The 19139-nt window shown below is 40.6% G+C and overlaps 1 protein-coding gene across 1 annotated transcript in view; it reads right to left on the bottom strand.

Moving 5' to 3' along the window:
- Nucleotides 1-7518, bottom strand: part of TANC1 (tetratricopeptide repeat, ankyrin repeat and coiled-coil containing 1) — a 226962-nt gene extending 219444 nt beyond the window's left edge. The window contains 1 exon segment of the mRNA XM_079131851.1: nt 7339-7518. The gene's annotated coding sequence lies outside the window, so the exon portion shown is untranslated.
- Between the last annotated feature and the right edge of the window lie 11621 nt (nt 7519-19139).

The raw sequence follows: 19139 nt of genomic DNA, 5'->3' as shown, positions 1-19139 counted from the left end.
AACATTTTTTATCAGGCAGGCCTATCAGGAAAAAAAAAATGCTCCAAACACATTATAAATTATATGTAACATATATTATTAAAACACTAGAGTTATGAATTAGATGTGTACACATTATACATCCATTAAACATTTTTTAAAGGATGAGATTCCAACCATGTTTTATTTCACTTTTATTTATTAATATAAATCTATATACAATTTTTTTGAGAGAAAAGTAACAGTTTATTAGAGTAATAGAAAGCAGAGCTCTCAAAGGGGAGGAGTCCCAAGAGAGGGTCATCCCATTAACAATTTTTGTGGCAACTTCTTGTCAAATTTTATTTAAAAGTTATTTTTAATCTTATAAGACATTTTTGTGTCCCTATATATTCCAATTACATATACGCTATCAAGTATATCATTACTGTACACTGTTTTTCATTCCTGTACAATTTCTTTGCCAGAATCTTTTAAGCCACTTGCCCATTTCGTGAGGGTCAGTTTAATTAAAACCAGATAATATAACCCATAAATCCATTTAAAAGTACAGAGTTCATCCAAGGCAAGAAATAAGAATGAGGGTACCATGTCAACTTTGCCAGGTTGTGAAGTGCCCAGTCTTCCCTCAGGTGACCTCATATAACCTAAGTGTAGGAGGCAATCAGTATCAACCCACATATAAATATTAGTAAAGCTTAATTTTTTTCTAGAAAAAGTTCTAATATTTTCTTCCCTCCCATATTGGATGATCTGGCACATTTCACTTTAGAGATCATTGTCTTAAATAATAAAAATATTTCTTCTCACAGAGGTCCTGAGTCATGGTGGTTCTAGGATTGGTTAATTCAGTGACTAAGAAAAAGAAATTATGGTCTTAGGCATCTTCAGTCCTTGCACTCTGTGCAACTTGTCCTCTGGTGCTAATCTACCTTGTATTTCAATCATGGCACTACCCAATAGGTGCCACAGACCTATTCACTGACCCATCACAGGCAACAGGTATGATATTCTGAAAACTGTCTTGGCTTAATCAAGATTGACCCCCTGGGGCAAGGACACACCCAACTTACCCTTAAGGTCATGGCCAACTGAAAACTCATCAGAAGCAGAATTATGGCAGCACTGTAAGTTATCACAGCAATGGTCCCCCAATGAATCATGAACCGCCAGGGCCAGGAGTGAGCCTGGAATCAGGCAGAAGGCCAGGGGAGGCCCGCTCCAATTTGAGTCCTACACAAATAAACAGTTGTTGGTTTAAGCCACAAGAAGCAAAAGCGGCCAGGACACAGAATGCCGATTTATGGGCAACCAACCATCCCCATGTATGTAGGCCCACAAGAGAAGTAAGAACTACACTATTTCATTTCCACAGATTTTTTTTTAATTCACACATCTAATTCCACATCAGCAAGCACTCAATAAACATTAATAATTGATGTTACTAATCTCAAATAACTTAGAGCAAAGCATGGTAGTAAGAGGGGAATTTAATGGGCTACATGGGAATAATGACCAACTCTTACACTTTTAGCAGTAATTCAATACTCCCTTATACAGGACCCTGTGAACACAGCAATTCAAAGTTCTGCAGCAGTGGACAAATCCACTACTCTCAAAACTACAGGCATGTGTATTACAAGAATATTAGATATGTTCTTATCCTTTGGCATGTTGATATGTTGTTATGACCACTTTGGGAAACGGATACTGCTCTAGACAGTACTGTTGTTTATCCTGCGCCCTCTTCCATCAACAAGCTATGGAATATGTTGTCTCCCCACAGTCCATCTTGTGGGTCTAATGGGAACTGCCAACCGCAACTCTTCTTTGGCTGACACCAAGTCAATCCACGATCTCTCTAGGGTTTTCCCAAATTGGAACTAAGAATAAAGAGGCAGCTTCTTGAGGACATGAGGTTCTGGAACTTCCAGCAGCCACGTATCCCTGCAAGTTGGACACTGTGCTGGGCAGTGGTGATTTAATGATGAGAAAAATCACATCTGAGCCAAATGGCTCTGATAACCTAAGGTTTCCTTTCAAACATACGTAAATGTCAAAAAGGATTGTCAAATTAAGTTATGATGGCATGTATAATAGATTGACTAAACCACCATTAAAACAGTGTCAAAGAAGCCAGGTGTGATGGCATATGCCTGTAATCCCTGCAACTTGGGAGGCTAAGGCAGGAGGATTTCCAGTTTAGGCCAGTCTCAGCAACTTAGCAAGATCCTCAACAACTTAGTGAGAACTTATCTCAAAATTTTTTAAAAAATAATACTTTAAAGGGTTGAGAATTTCATTCAGTGGTAAAGCATCCTGGGTTCAATCCCTAGTACTCACTTCCAAAAATAATAAAAAAAACAGTGCCAAACAAGAAGGTACATAGGGAATGCCTATATGACATGTGACAGGGGGAAAAGAAAAATCACATAAACATACACTGTACTATAAACTATTCAAATACATAGTATGCATCCTTATATTTATGATCTTTTTCATGATTCTTCAACAGGGTATATGCTATGGGGTCCCATTTTGCTTAAGTGATCTTCATGTGAAAAGACTACAGTCAAGGATTTCTGAGAGATTTCCCCATCCCCCACCACAGAGGTAATAGGTGTATAACCCTAGCTATGCTGGGTGGGGCAGGAAAGGGGCTGAGTCACTGTAGCTCTAGACTAGATAGCAGAACACACTGGGTTCATATCTATCTGCAAGTACGGCTAGATTTTTAATAAATTCCCTCATGTTAGTGGCAAATCCTGTGCTAAAATCCAGGGACTGTGCTATAACTGCAACACTTTTATTGTCCTTGACAATTTTGTCTATGGGATTCTTCTTTCTAGAACATGCTCCTTGATCACAAACACACCCGCAGATGCCCCTAAAGATGATTCCTACCCTAGAAAGGCAAGCCCATTAACAACAGCCAAACCAAACCAAGAGAACTCCTTTCACTCTCCACAGAATTCTAAGAGCCTTTTTCATCCAAAGTTTCCCCCTACCATTCAAAATCCACTCCCCTGATAAAACAACCGCCATCCTACCTCTCAGTGGCTCTTGTCCCCTTCTGGTACACTGGTAACCTTCTCTGAGCTTCACTAACAAATACTGCTTCACAATGATCTTTTCCCTCTTATTTCCCAAGAAAGTGGCAGCAACTTCAGATTTGCCACACCTCCCTCACAGTCAATCACTGGGTTCTAAGGGACATAACCTCTTTTGGGAGCTGTGGCTCCATTGCTCAATATTTTGAAAAGATATTCTTGAGAATAAGTTCTAAAAGTTGAAGATGGACATGTTGCTCAGACAGAAAAGAGTCTGTCTTTACACATAATATCATTTTTGAACCTATTAAAGAAAATCCAGGGAGCTGGGGATGCAGCTCTGAGGTAAAACACAGGCTTAGTTAGCATGTACAAGGCCCTGGGTTTGATTCAAAGGAGGAAGGGAGGAAGGAAGGAATCAAGTTCCACACCAGTTTCCAGGCTGAATGTACAGGGGCACTTAGTGCTCCCAAATATGTCCCCAAAGAGACATTGTGAAATGGGTCACCTGCAACCTACTACTTCTTTACCACTAAACTAATAGCATAAAGGAAGGATTCTGTTAGCTCAAAAAGTGCAGCAAAATCAGACTTTGCCAGTCATCAGTAGAAAGAGCCCACAAATGATGACACCTAAGAAGGAATATTGATTCAGGCTTTGTAATCAGTCTGAGAGATAACCAGATGAAAGGCAAGGGATATGTTCATTTCTTATTTCTAAACAGAAGTAGATTTGAGAAGTGATTTCCTTAAGAATGCTGTCTGCCTTACACATCTGGATTATAAATCATTTTAGACCCTGAAGCCTACTTAATAAAAAAGAAGTTGAAAATAAACAAATGATTAGCCGGAGGTATGTGACTTTCTGAAACTCTCCGAGGGAGAAAGTTTTATTACCATTATTAGTGAACTGTTTTTAATCCCTGACATCAAAGCATAGATGTTAACCCTAGGGTTCTAAAACCAAAATAACCCATAAATGAAATACTGTGAGAAACTACCACATGTCAACATTAGTCTGTCAGATTTTAGCCAACTCATAGGTGACTTCTGTGAATAAAAAAAAGTATGGAGAAGGGAGCAGGGAGAGTTAGAAGACTTAGGTTCAAGTTCAACTCTACAATTCATTGATGATACTATCCTAACTTCTGGGCCTTGGTTTACTCAACTAAATGTTCAGGGATAAAATATGTAACAAAGCCCTTCATAAACCCTAGCACTGTCCTAATTACAACACAGTCCCTGAATGCCTACATTTCTCAAACTCTTGGAGAGCCACAGAACTTTAGGATTATAAAGTAATTCCACTTTAGGAATGATAAAGGTGAGAAAACCAAGTCCTAGAATAATTTAAGAGCCCTGTACGGAAAAACTTTTGAAGATGGGGTGGGGGTGCAGCACAGTTTCACCACCAATGAAAATGCATTTAAAAGACAGTTTAGTCAGGCACAGTGGCAGTATCCCTATAATCCCAGTTACTGGGAAGCAGGGGTTGAAGTTTAACTCCAGTCTCAGCAACATTCTGTCTCAAAATTAAAAGGACTGGGGATGTGGCTCAGTGGTAGAGTGCCTCTGGGTTCAAAACCCCGAGTATATATATATATATATATATATATATATATATATATACACTAAGGACTGGCATAAATCCCCCCCTCCGTGTGTGTGTGTGTATGTGTGTGTGTGTGTGTGTGAACGCACTCCACCTTTTTTGTTTCTGTAATTTATTCCTGTAATTTCCAATTTTTCTAGAGTCATTTCTCTGGTTAGGAGACTCTCTATCCTACTCTGAACTTCACTGAAACAAAATCTTTACAATTGGGTTAGAAATGTCTAATGGAAACACTGAAATAACATTAACCTCCAGTCATGCTAGCAGCCCTCATTATAATATGGATTATAGCTCTACAAACCCAGGGACACTGGTTTTAATGTTTCCTGGGAGATAAAGAATTAATCAGCAACTCAAGAGAAATTGCCTAAAAATGGAAAATTTCATAAAGACAATTCCATTGTCTCTAAATCAACCCCCAATCAGCCAGTATCAAAAACCCACCATGGCATCAAATAAAGTGTGTGTGGTTAAAGAGACAAAATGTTCTTTTGGCTGTTATGGGAAGCAGAAAAAGGCTGACTATGAATCAGTTGTTTTAGCTCCATGATGAACATGAATTATGATAATTTAGACATTCTGGTGGTTAAACCAAGAAAGCAGGAAAACCAATGCTTACAAACTCCAGCAAAAGTTAAGTTTGTGGCACCATAACTGCAAAACAGCTATGAAAAGTGACCTTAAATTTATTTCTGGATTTTCCAGCCTCCACTAAAATTGATGACACTATTTCCCATCCCTTATTCTCAAATTACAAAAAGTAATGAAGCCTGGACTGTATTCACTTGGCAGGTAACAGAAACAACACTAGGAGGAAGTCCTGAAGGATGTCAGATACCATATTTCCTTTCCTCCTGCATACTTTTCATTTTAAAACTACTAAGATATGTTTATGATGCTTTTTGACTGACACCCACCAAGTATTCTGGCTGACACAAACTTTGTATGAACTGGCTGTACTGTAGTTGAAAGGTCCCTTGTGAGATCCTTAGCTTAGATGAGTAAAACATTCGGAGTACTACCATAATGAACACCTCTCAGTCGCTCATAAATTCTTTCATTCCCAGCAATCAAGAAGCAGCTGTTAAAATCCAGGAATCTTCGTAGTAGCAGATCTGAAATACCTCCAGGCTGGCCAGAGAAGGTTCACAACTGCTCTCGTCTCCTTCCCCTCCCCCATCCAGGAGTGCCAGCCTGGCAGGAATAAAGACGACCCAGGAAGGTGTGGGGGGAAGGTAGCGGATCTGGTGAAAGCAGAGATGCAGACTGCCTTCAGTTCCACTACAGAAAAATACCAATCTTCTGTGCCAACTAACGAGGTTTCTCCTTGCCTCTCCTACCCCCACCCCTTCCAAACATATTAACTTCTGCAGTCTGGTGCGTCTGGCATTTCCAGAGTTAGTGACCTCAGCAGTCCTGAGACCTTTCCTCCCAGATTCTGAACCAGGAGCTTCTTTCTACACCCAGTGTGAGCTCCTTCTCATATTAAGATTCAATTTCCCTTTACCTTTACCCCAGACGATACTACTCCTGGGGTCAAGTTCAAGATGAAGGTGCCCTCCTCACCTCCCCCAAGTTGACTATAGCAGAAAATAGCGCTGCGACGAGTCCCATCACTGAAAACACCGGGATCTCAGACTGCCAAGAGCACGTCGACCCAGCTCCGAGAAGAATGTGGCCAAACCCGGCGTCCTCTGCCGCTCGGCCTCGGCGCCGCATTTCTACCAGGCCACCGCCGCATTTCCTCCCGGAGCCTTACACAATAAGTTAAGTTTTGAAAACGCCAGTCCAGAGATCTTTCTGTCTACAGACATGCCACACAATGCCTAGGGCTTCCTTCCCCGCCAGCCGTTCCGGAAAGCCGCCGCGCCAAAGCGGGGAGTCCCTCACACCCTTAGCGCTGCGCCCCGCACCCGAAAGTCCTCCAGAAAGACCCTGCGCCCTGATTAAATCTCCCCAAAGTGACCACCCTGCATTCCAAAATAAGGGGGCTCACAATGCTGACGCAATCTTCATCTTTCTCGGCTCCCCCCAATAAAATAAATACCGTTAAGGTCTAATCCTAACTCACCGCCCCCCCCCTCAAGAAAAGAGCGTGGATATGTTGACCGCGGTGTTCTCGGAAACGAAGACTAGACTTAAAGTCCAGAGTGGGGCAATACGATTCCCCTCGGCTTAAGTTCACTCCGCAACTTCCAGACCCACGCCCCCCGACTATTCCCAACCCGCGGTGCCAGGCGTGCCTTGCCCCCGCCTCCCCGCCCCAGGTACCAGGCGCAGCTCAGGCCCCTGCCAAGCTCGGGACTACGGAGGAGGCGGGAAGGGGGACTAGCAGGCGCGCAGGCCGGGGTGGTCGGAAAATCGAGCGTGTCCTGGGTGTTCCCGGTTCCCCCCAGCTCCAGGTCCGCGGTGACCCGCTCGGTCCAGAGCGGAGGAAACTGCGCAAGGTAGACGCCGACTCCCCAGAGGCGCCGAGACCAAGGCCGGGAGCCCAACATGTCTGTGCCTATCCCCGGAAAGCTCCCGGCTGTGCCCGCCAGAGGAGGGGGCGCTCCAGAAACTTTCTCACACGCCTTTACACTCTCCTCATCACCCTCTCCCCGTCTCCAAGCCCCTCTCCTCCACTCTCTGTCCGCGGCAGCTGGCCCTGCCCCAGACGCACAGAGGCCTGTGGAGGCGCCCGGGAAACGGGAGTTACCTGCCGGGAAAGTTTCCAGCTCTTCGGCGTGGCTCCCCACCCCCAGAGCCAGGCCTCCGGGCGCGGCCGGCTCGGCGCTTCGCGGCTGCCTCTCCTCCGGCTCCCGCAGCTGCCACAGTGAAGGCTGGGCTCCAGCCAGTCCCCCTGCCTCGCTCGGCCCACACCGGGGCCTCATTGGCAGCGCGAATCCCCGCCCTTGCGCGTGTTCCCGAAGGCACCTTCCTCTCGCGCGCCCGCCCGGGCCGCGCCTCCTGTGCCCCTCCCCGCCTGGAGCTGCGGCCGCTCCAGGGACCCGCTGGGGCTAGGCGCGCGAACTTCCCGTGGGGCGCGGGCGCTGCGCCTCCGGGCTGGTCCTCTTAGGGCCTGGTCCCTGCAGGCGGCCGCTTCGCTTCCCTTGAGGAGGCTGGTCCCCTGGGTATGTGCCAGGGCCCTTCTAGGACCGGACTAGATGGATGATCGTCTTTTTTGTAGCCTTTTAAAAATCAATAAAGCGACCCGGCCTTCCCTCTTCGCTGCTTTTTGAAAACAGCGAGGAGGACATATGGGAGCTATTAACCGATCTGAAGTTTCCTGAATGCCTTAGGTTGGCCTGTGTGGCTTTCTTGGATTTTCTCTCCCTCACTTAACTATACATACACACAAACACACACTCATTTTCTGGGGCCAACATGAGCTAAGAGAAAGGAAAATATAAAAATGCATCTCTCCAACCGCGTCTTTTTCTTTCCCAAAAGCGAATTAGGGAAGTTCAGGGATCAGTTATTGCCCGGACGACCCGGGAGCGGAGTCTGCAGCCCTCCTTCGACCTCCTCTGACTGACCTGTGCTGTCTGTCCTATGTCCACCAAGGACCATCTTCGTGAAGTCGCGGGGAGGAGGGGGACATGGAGGGAGAGAACAGACAATGATGCTATTATTATGTCGGATGGTGGCAGTAAATTAAACTCCCTAAATGTTTTGTTACTTCCAGCAGAGCAAAAGTCAAAGTATGGCCTAGGGATTCAGGAGTCCTGTGTTCTCCAGATCCTACCAGGAATCCAGGCAACCAATTCAGCGTGGGGGACCCAGTCCAATCTATTCCAAAAGCCCTTTGGGCCAGCCTTTCTTACAGAAGAATCAGCTAGAACCACTGCTGCATTGTGTGGCTGGAGAGAATGACACACAGGTCTCCCATTGGTGTGCCAAAAGCAAAGAATACAGAAGTTGCTATAAATGGATTTATTGGCAACCCCTAACCTTGCTGCCACAAACCCGCCTTTAAAGACAACTGTGGTTTAAACAAGTTTCCCCCATAAAACTTCAACCTCACGCAGAGCTCCCCAATATAAAGATACCAGCAGGAGTGGTGTCCATATATAAAGTTCTTATGGAGAGGGACAGGAAGCAAAAGGCCACACAATCTCTACAATAAATAAAAGATGACTGAAATGAGCTGGATTTTTAACCCATAGTTTCAAAGACTTGATTATGACTATGTTGATATTTGAGCAGTAAATGTATCAGCAGCCTTGAGGTCTTACTGAAACAGAGCAAGATACAAATATTTAAAACAAAATTCAAACTTAGAAAACCATGAAAACTATTGACTTAATTTACCACTCTGAAAAGTCTCATTGCTGAAAAATATGGTAATGTTTTACTTCTCTTGAAATGTGTAAAAACGTTTCCAATCTTTTCAGCAGATTGGAAAGAGAGACAGGAACCACAATGATAAAAGAAAGACCCAAACAAAAGACAAAAACTCCACAGTAGTCTACTCTGAAATATGTAAGAGAAACAGCGCTGAGGACATAAACTGGTACAGTTTCTTACTTCATACCCCTTCATACTGGGTGAAATGTCTGATGAATGAAATTTATAATTTATTCTTCTGTCTTTGGCTCTTCTCAGCTATATTTCCCAATTTTAATGAAATTACTTAGTTTAAATTGAACTTTGAAGGCAATGAATTTTTCCCCTCGGGTCTCCCTAAGTAGCAAGAAGAAAATTACATAGTATAAATATGTTTATTTCTGGCATCTTTATTTTTAGTTGAAAAAGTCTTGTCTTTATAGTTTCAGAAGTCACAATCTTTAAGAAGTAAGTTCATTACTGCCTAGTTAGGAGTGCTTAACATTCCAAACAGGCATACAGCTAGCAATCTGAAATTTGTACACAGAAGGGCCCTGTCTCTCCTTCTTCCTGTCGTGTTTACATAATCCAAACTACATATGTTATTATGCACAATCTGATCTCCAGCTTTAAACAGCTACCATTACAAACAGTATGTTGTACTAAGAATATCAAAGCTGTCTTAAGCTGTGGGTGAAAATGGTGCATTTCAGAAAAGTCAAGGCCAAAACACAGAGTAAAAAACAATTTGTGGGTGAGAAAACAAAAGGGGGCTTCTATAAAGATCAATTTTGTTAAAAGACAAGAAAAAGAAAAAAAAAATTGAACATTTTCTAAGCACTTGATATGTAAAGCATTTCTTAAGCACAGGTTCAAAAAATGAATTTTAGTTTTTTTGTAAGTAAAGTAATTTTTATTTCTATAATAGGAATGAAGCAAAAATTACCAGGAATTTTTAAATATACTAAAATAATATTGTGAGATCATACAGTTATTCAGTTTTTGTGACGTTATTAAAAAAATAAAGGCTGTCATGTATATTCTACATAGAACACAAACCCAAGCAGTTAAAGACTTTCACTTCTTAAATTTGGTTTGAGAAAATCTCTACTTGTATGTTTTGCCAATAACAAAGAACAAGGGATTTGGAGCTGGAGGAAGATGGTTCCAGATAGTCCATCATTTGCTAGTGACTTCTGCTTAGGCTCTTTGAGGCTTTCACTTTCTTATCTGCTAAGTGGACACACCACTCACACGGGAGTGTTGTAATACTTAAAGGACATCATGCATATTGGATTAATCTTTTCAAGGGGTATATGAATATTAGTGATTAAAATCAATAACATTAAATGTTAAATAATTCTTAGCAAAAGAGTTGTAAGGCAATTATTTTTCTCCAAATATTCTTCAAATCCAATTATGGTATTGGGTTGATTTTTAAGGTAAATTTTTTTACCCTTATATCTGAATTGGACAGGTATCTTATAATCACTTTGGTTGGGTCTCAATCATAACATGTTTGTCATTACACAGGTATTAAATTTGAAGCATGGATACCAGAATCGTAAGAAAACTCTACCAACTGCAGTCTCTGAAGCCTCCACCCCAATCTCCCTGCTTCTAGAGCACTGGTCGTGAGTGACTTCTTGTCCAATTTCTATTCCTTTAAAAAATCTGTTTTCACCTTAAAAAATAGAAGATGTTTTCAGTTGTTAGATGATGGTTTGTTTGTATTTGGGGTGGGTCAAGTATCACCTCTTGCTTTCCTGAGGTAATCTGCTCATCCCAACCAATTTTAAAAACTCATCTATTACATTTCTGTTGATATCAGTTAGAAAAAAAAGGGAAATACAGATCACATGAACATTATATGCTGTACATATTCCTCACACACTCATACAATATACTGGATTCCATTTTTATTTTGCCAACAAAGCTTTTTTCAATAGAGTGAAATAAAACAGCAAATAATCAACTGTATAATTTACAGACCAGGGCAACAGGCTGAAGAAAGCGAGAGAAAAGAATGTGCCTGTGGGATGTTAGTATGTCCTTCCCCTTGTTTGGACTGATAAGTATATTTTTCCTTTTCTTGCAGTGCTGAGAATCAAACCCATGGCCTCAATACGTACTAGGCAAGTACTCTACCACTGAGCTACCCCGGCCCCATTACTTCTATTTTAAATCAAGTTTAAGTTAAGATCATAGTCAGTGAGTACTATAGACCACAGAGTAAAAAGTGAAATGTTTAAAACAATGTAGTAATTAAATACGAAAACCAAGGCAAGATAAAAAAAAAAAAAAAAATGCAAAGAAAAGGGAACTAAGGAAAGGAAAGGTAGGGAATCCATACTTAAAATAATTCAGCACACAAACATGTTTTTATTTCTTTGGAGAAAATTTTCATGTTTATAGAATTCATTCTCCTTTGGTTCATTCATTCTTCCTTTTCCTTTTTACATTTTGGGGAAGAAACGAATTTTTAAAAATACAGGGTACAATAAAATAAATTGGGTATAGTTAGAAATCAGTTGGGAAAAGCAATAAAATCACATACCCTTACACAGTCCCTGCATGTGTAATGATCCCTGGTCACACACAATATACCAATACCATGGTCAAATGTGGTCTAATGGCAGACATTCATCCAGGCACATGGAAAGCCATTGCTGTGCACAGTTAGTGAGGCTGTTAAATTAAAGGACTCATGGGACATATAAACCCTCCACAGGTCTAGCACATGGCCTGCCAATATTATAGAGTCTTATTCAATATGGGCTAGGCAGTGAATTATTGAAACTGATAAAGAATTTGCTGAGGGGAGAAAACAGAGATAGATTCAGAGGGTTATATTTCCTCATAAGAATATGGGAATAGCTAAAGTTCTGGGAGAATCTAGTTTAAGATGGCATGCCGTTTAATATTTTATTTATCGTTTTGTTTTGGAGATGTAGTCTGGATAAATTGTCCATGCTGGCCTTGAACTTGTCACCCTCTTGCCTCAGACTCCCAATTAGCTGGGACCACAGGAGTGTGCCTTCAGGCCTGGCAATCTGACTAATGTTTTAAAGATCGATGTAGTTGAATTATCAGGTGGTGAAGTGGTTTACAGGCAGAAACAGGATTTTACCCTCTTCAGGAATGGTAGAATAAATCTATGGTAGTAATCCCTCCAAAAAAATATTGAATCTGGTTAAGATGGCTGAAAAAGAAGTGGACTATTTGAGTATAAAAGATGCATTTTAATATTCTCCTCCTTAGGAGTGTTGCTTCCCTCTTTTCAGCAAGCCATGCAAGAAGAGGCACTAAAATCGGAGTCAGGATGAAGTCAGGTGCCAGCTCTGACTTGGGCACTGCTTGTGATTACTGGAAATTCATTTGGTCTTTGTGAGTCTTGGGTTTCTCCTAATCTATGAAACACAGAGGACAGCATAGAATCCCTGCCTTAAAATTTTGTTGGACGATTAGATGAAATAAGGTAAAAAAACAAGTTAGAAAATATTCTGCAAAATTTAATTTTAATAGTAAACATAAGTTGTTTTTCTTCCCTGTTTACCTGGGACCACTTTAGTTTAAATAAAGATTTGATCGGAGCTGACCAGAATGCCTCATTTGCACTCTGAGAAAGAATGACTCAAAGATGATTTAGTAGTAGATAATAGCTCCAGCGAAGCTACCAGATTCTCATCTGGGGGTAAGTTGGAGTTTCTGGTCTCAAAAGCAGTAAGGAACCATCTACTGTGATATAGTTTTTCTCCCGTGTTGATATTAAAGAGGAAGACCCATAGTATATTTTATACAAGTGTGCCTCACTTAATGCAAATCCACACATGAAAATTCTTAATTATGTCATATATTAATGTAAAGGAAACGTTTCCTTTAAAAAAATTCTTGCCAAGATTCTTTGCAAGTGCCACTACAATCTTATTTGTTATTTATTAGTGACAATCCTTTAAATTCTCTAAAACAGCATGGCTAAAAATTAGTGAGATTATGAACTTCAACCCCTTCAAATATTTTTGTAAGACCAAGTGCTAATCACAAGTGCTTTAGCATATTTATTTGAAGAAATGCAAATTAAAGAATTTAGAACCTAGCCAAAGATATGGTTTAAAGGAGGGGGGCGGTGAGATCAATATAAATATGAAGAGCTTAGCCAAAATGAATGTTCAGTTTGCTGTTTCCACTTTGACAATGCACAACCTAATCCAGAAATGGATGAGGACTATTGATATTACTGATGATGAAGATAATCTATTTGGTAGAATCGTCCATTAAAGGGCAACATAGAATAGGCAGTGGTTACGTCCAAGCCAAAGGGTGTGAAAAACAGGATTCCCACATTTAGAAAGTTGTTTTTTAAACTAGTCTTGGGATTTTAATACAATAATTAGAAGTTCTTTCTGTCTAACAGTGTCTTAAAGATTTGAATATTTTAGATTTAGGACAGAAACTGTTGAAATATCAAGTTCTACTCCTCTGTATCTCCTGTGTCATGTCTGTTTCAGTGACTCTAGCAGGAGTCATGGCTGCCTAAGAGAAAATAGGGCACTGTGTAATTATCAGGAGAAATTAAACCACAGGCTTCATTAGAGAGCCACCTCTTACCTAGAGCGTTTGCTCTAAAAACCAGCTACTTAGTAGAGATTGATTGGGCTACTTAGTGAGCTGTAGCTAAAGCCCTGCTACCTTTCAGTGATTTCCAAGCTCTTCTTAAACCTCCTTTTGCTTTTACAGCTAATCTAGTGCCTCTTCAAGGTTTTCAGTGCCTTTGAAAAGACCGCCTGAAGGGAAGGAGATTAGTGATACAATTACAATAGAAACAGGTTAAAACAAGATGTCAGCAACCCAAAATAAGACAGCAGTCACTGGGGGGTTAAAGTAAAATGGTGTCCTCTTTGCCTCTTCATCTTCTTTCTAATTCACCACATCCTCTACCTCACCGCAGGAGTCAGCAGGGATATTAGAGGCCTAAATCTTGCTGGACAAGATTTGGGGGAACTTTAATCTGTGAAGCTATATTTAACTGATTATTTAAAATCAGAGATAATAGATCACTCATACCTTTGCTGGTGGAAATATAAAATGACACTGGCTCTTGGAAAATAATTTGAGTTTAGGGGGGGAAAAAAAACTAAAAAACAAAACTTAATTGCAACTACCTATGAACCAGCAAACCAGCAATTATGGAAAATGATCCTGAGGAAATGAAGACCTGTGTTGTCATGAAGTTTTTGTTGACATGAAGTTTTTGTTCGTTTGTTTGGTTGGTTTTTGGAGCTTTACTACTGAGCCACATCCCTATTTTTTTTTTTTTTTTTTTTTTTTTTTTTTTTTTTTTGAGACAGCATCTCACTAAATTGCTTAGGGCCTCACTAATTTGTTGAGGTTGGCCTGAACTTGCAATCCTCCTGTCTCAGCCTCCCAAGTTGCTGGGTGTGAACCATCAGGCCCAACTCACATGAAGATCTTTACATAAGATGTTCATAACAGCTTTTAGCAGACAACTTGAAACAACCCAGAGACCCTTCAACAGAAAAATGATCAAACTGTGATACCTGCTGACCATGGAATATTACTCAGCAATAAAAGGAAAGAGATTTGATGAACACAACTTGTATTTAACTTCAGGGAATTATGGTGAATATAAAAAAGCCAATTCCAAAAGGTTACATACCGTATGATCCATTTAATGATCTTCTTGAAATTATAAAAATTAAAGAAACAGAAGATGGATTAGTGGTTGCCAGGAGTCACAGGATCAGGGTACTAGAAGGAGGGACTGAGGGAGGTATGGTAATAAAGGGCAACAGCAGGGATTCTTATAGTGATGGAAATATTGTTGTTTTTTTAAAAAAATATTTTTAGTTCTAGATGGATACAATACCTTCATTTTTTTAAATTTAGTTTTATGTGGTGCTGAGGATCAAACCCAGTGCCTCACACATGCCAGGCAAATGTCCTACCACTGAGCCACAACCCCAGCCCCATATTCTGTTTCTTGACTGGGCTGTCAATATCCTTGTGATAATGTACTGTATGTTTGCAAGATGGTATTTGACATAAATTGAGTAAAATGTACAGGAGATCTCTCTATAAAGTTTTATAAAACTGCACATATATTCATAATAATGTTAAAATAACAAGTTTAAATTTTTAAAAAATCAGATGGCTGGGCTAGGCATATAGTTCATTAGTTCAACCCAGCACTGAAAAATAAAGAAAGGTCAGGAATCTGAAAACTGAAAAAATAGTAGGAAAAACCATGCTGGGGAAAAAAAAAATGTCCTCTGTTGAATGACAAATATATCAGAAGCCAAGTCTGCTTCAAGATGTTGATTAAAACATAACATCCAAAGGCCCATGACAAAAAATGGTCTTTACAATAAATAATGGCAGAGCAGCTTAAAAGCCAGAACAACCCAGTTCTTCTTTTCATAGCTACGAGCCCTTGCAAAGTGATTTAACTTCTTCTGCATCCCAAGTTGAAATGGTTATCTTTATTTTTTTCTCCCTTCTGGTACTGGTGATTGAACGCAGGGGCACTTTACCACTGAGCTGCATTCCCAGTTCTTTTTATATTTCATTTTTGAGATGAGATCTCACGAAATTGCTGAGGCTGATCTTGAATCTGCTATTCTCCTGCCCAAGCATCTGGAGTTGCTGGGCTTACAGGTAAGCGCCCCTGCACCTGGCTTGCTGGGCTTTATAAAAATTATGGGTTAAAAAATTTTTTTTTGTGTGTACTGGGGATTGAACCTAGGACTTCGTGCATAGTGCTCTACCCATTGAGCTACATCTTCAGCTCTTTTTCATTTTTTTATTTTGAGACAAGGTCTCCTTAAGTTTGCTGGTCTTGAACTTGTGTTCCTCCTGCCTCAGCCTCCCTGACAACTGGAATTACAGGTGTACACCACTGTGCCCAGCCTGAAACAGTTATCTTGAGAGCTAGCACATCAATTCCTCTCTGGAAGGTGTCTTTACTGGGAAAACATTGATTAGGGAAGAAGATGAGATTGAATGGTCCTGGACCATTTGATGGAAGTACATTTGATGGCAAGGCATCAAAGATGAGGGCCAAACTGCTCTGCATGTGACAGAGGAATTTATGTTTGCTTCTCAAAAAAGGTACGGAGATGAAGCTGCAGGACAAGTGGAAGGTAGGAGGCTAACTCAATAAAGGCCCTTTAATGCCCTCAAGAATTTCCCTGTAGAGGTGTAGAGCTAAGGGATATTTTACGAATGAAAATGCTTAGATTAAATGTGAAGTTGTTAGTGGAAATTGTGTTGCTTCTGGGTGTCCCTCTGTGTCATTCTCCCTCAGACACTGAAATACTTTGACAATGATTTTAACTATTTTGCAATGTGTGGCATATAGGACATAACAAATGGTAACAAGTATTATGATCATAAATTCAAATTTATGTGCCTTAATAAAAAAGACTAAATATTGCTTGATATACCAGATATGGTACAATTAGAAAGAAAGCTCAAGTTGACTTAAGCACAACAGAGTATAATTGGCTCACTAAAGTGGCAAGGCCACTCAGGTAGAGTGAGCTTAAAAACTGGATGATATTCAGCAAGGTCATGGAGGATCCATTTTCTTTCCATCCTCTGTTCAGACACGTACAATGTTAACACCATCCTGCATCCTAACACTGATGCCCCTTATGAATGTAATGTGGCTGGCAACTGTAACTGGGCTCTGTGCTGCCTTGTTTACACCCAGTAGGAGAAAGCTACATTTCTGTTCTAATGTTCTAAGCAAGAGTCCTGAAATCACCTTGACTGGATCATCTGAGATCCAAAATCCACTTCTAAATTAGTCACAGTAGACAGTAGGGTGTGCGTGTCTATGAAATATGCCAATTAAGTCAGTAGGTCTATTCCTGACATTCATGCAAGTGTTCAGTGTTTGCTTTGAGACACAGGGCTACACCTGGAAAAGGAAACCAATAAATTTCTACAGCTGGCAAAGATGGATTGTGGACACATATTCTTCAAGTTATGATCAATATGGGGAGAAAATGATCAAGGGAATTTTTGGTGATTAAAACAAAAACATGCAGGCTGGGGATATAGCTCAGTTGGCAGAGTGCTTGCCTAGCATGCATAAGGCCCTGGGTTCAATCCCTAGCACCACCAAAAAAGCAAAAACAAAAACAAAAAACAAAACAAAACAAAACAAAAACCCCACGAGATTTTCTGGGAGCCATGATGCACTCTTGTAATACCAGCAACTTTGGAGTCCAAGGCAAGAGGACCTCAAGTTTGAGGCCAGCCTGAACAACTTACCCTTCAAATTAAACATTAAAAGGGCTGAGAATGTATCTCAAGGGTAGAGCACCCATGTGTGAGGCTATAGGTTCAATCCCCAGTACAAAAAAAAAAAGTGTTTTTTAAAAAACAATAATTTAAAAACAAGCATCCTGGGAATCACTGATGTAACAGGAAGTAAAAGTAAAGAGAACAGGGTAATGGATTTAAAAATGATAAGGATTGAAAGAAAAACTTGCAAAGATAAATTAAAGAGTCTTGACTAAATAAGATGCTAATAGGTTTTTCCTTCTGAATGCGAATGGCACAGAGTCCTAATCATAAGATTTATTAGAACCATCAGCAAAATGGAACAGAAAAGAATAGAGGCAGAGCCAGGCGTGGTGGAGCACCCCTGTAATTCCAGTGGCTTGGGAGACTGAGACAGAGGGTCACAAATTCAGTCAGTCTCAGCAAAGGCAAGGCACTAAGCAACTCAGTGAGACTCTGTCTTTAAATAAAATACAAAATAGGACTGTGGATGTGGCTCAGTGGTCTAGTGCCCATGAGTTCAATCCCTGGTATCCCCCCACCACCCCAAAAAAAGAATAGAAGAGGGTGGGGTAGCACACACATAATTTCAGCAACTTGGGAAGCAGAGACAGGAGGATCACAAGTTTAAGGCCGGCCTTGGCAACTTAGGCGAAGCCCTAAGAAAACTTAGTGAGACTCTGTCTCAAAATAATAAATAAATAAAAGACAGAACAACCTGCAACAAATCTCATCTTAAAAGCATGGAAACAAATAAGAGAAGGATACATATAAAAAAGCATCTTAGTCCCAATTCTAACGGCAACATTTGGGTGATCTTTTTCCCTTTTACTATATAAGTACTTTGAATACTACAAATGGAATGAAGGAAAAATATAGTCTTTAACAATATTGAAATTGTATAATACTTGAATTAGTTTTTGTGGCTGGTGCAACAAGTTATCACAACAGAAATTTATTTTATTTTCTCAAAGTTTTGGGAGCTCTACGTTCAAAATCAGGCTATGAATAGGGTTTTGCTCCTTGCTCTTCTGAAGGCTCTGAGGAGAATCCTTCCTTGCCCCTTTTCAGCTTCTGATTGTCTTGAGGCATTTCTTGGTTTATGGGACCCTAACTCCAATCTCTCCCTCTTCACATGATCTTGTCTTCCTGGGTCTGCATCTGTTTTTTCATCTGTATCAAATATCTCTTTCTTTTTCTTTCTCTGTTTTTCTCTTCTGTGACATTAACATATCTTTTTAGGGTCTGCCAGTTAACCCACTACAATGCTTGTTAGAATAGAAAATAAGCCAACAATTAGATTTAAATGTACAAATAAATTATATTTGCTAATGAAATGTTTATAGTTTTTTAAAAAATCTATTTCCACTAGCAATTTTGTTGTTGTTGTTTGTTGTTGTACTGGTTATAGAACCCTGGACCTCACACGTTAGTCAAGTGCTCTACCACCAAGTTCTGTCTCAAACTTTGAAATAGAGCCTCCCAGGCTGGCCTCAAATTTGTGATCATCCTGCCTCAGCCTCTGGAGTAGCTGGGATTACAGGCATGCCCCTATGGTGTCTTGCTGTGCTGTACCTTCTACTGGTGCTACCTAACAGGCAGTCAGCCAGGAATGAATCCTGGGAATGTAGTTTTCAGACTCTAAGCCCCAGCACTGTATAGTGGGGTTAGAATGGTGCTAAGAGACAACAAGTAAGTAAATGACACTACCAATGAGGTAGAAAAGCAAGTGTATTTCTACATTGTTGATGACACTGTAAGTCAGAACACAGTGTTGGACAAGAAACTCTTCTATGCATGACTAAATATGCACTTTAATCCTCCAACCCTGGGTGTCCAAATCTCAGTCATTGAGTCATCCTAGTTAAAGCCCATGACCAT

This window comes from Sciurus vulgaris (genome assembly GCF_902686455.1).
Source record: "Sciurus vulgaris genome assembly, chromosome: 3".
In the NCBI taxonomy this organism is placed as follows: Eukaryota; Metazoa; Chordata; class Mammalia; order Rodentia; family Sciuridae; genus Sciurus; species Sciurus vulgaris.
Note: the sequence above shows the minus strand (reverse complement) of the source record. Positions and strands in the feature narration are given on the sequence as shown.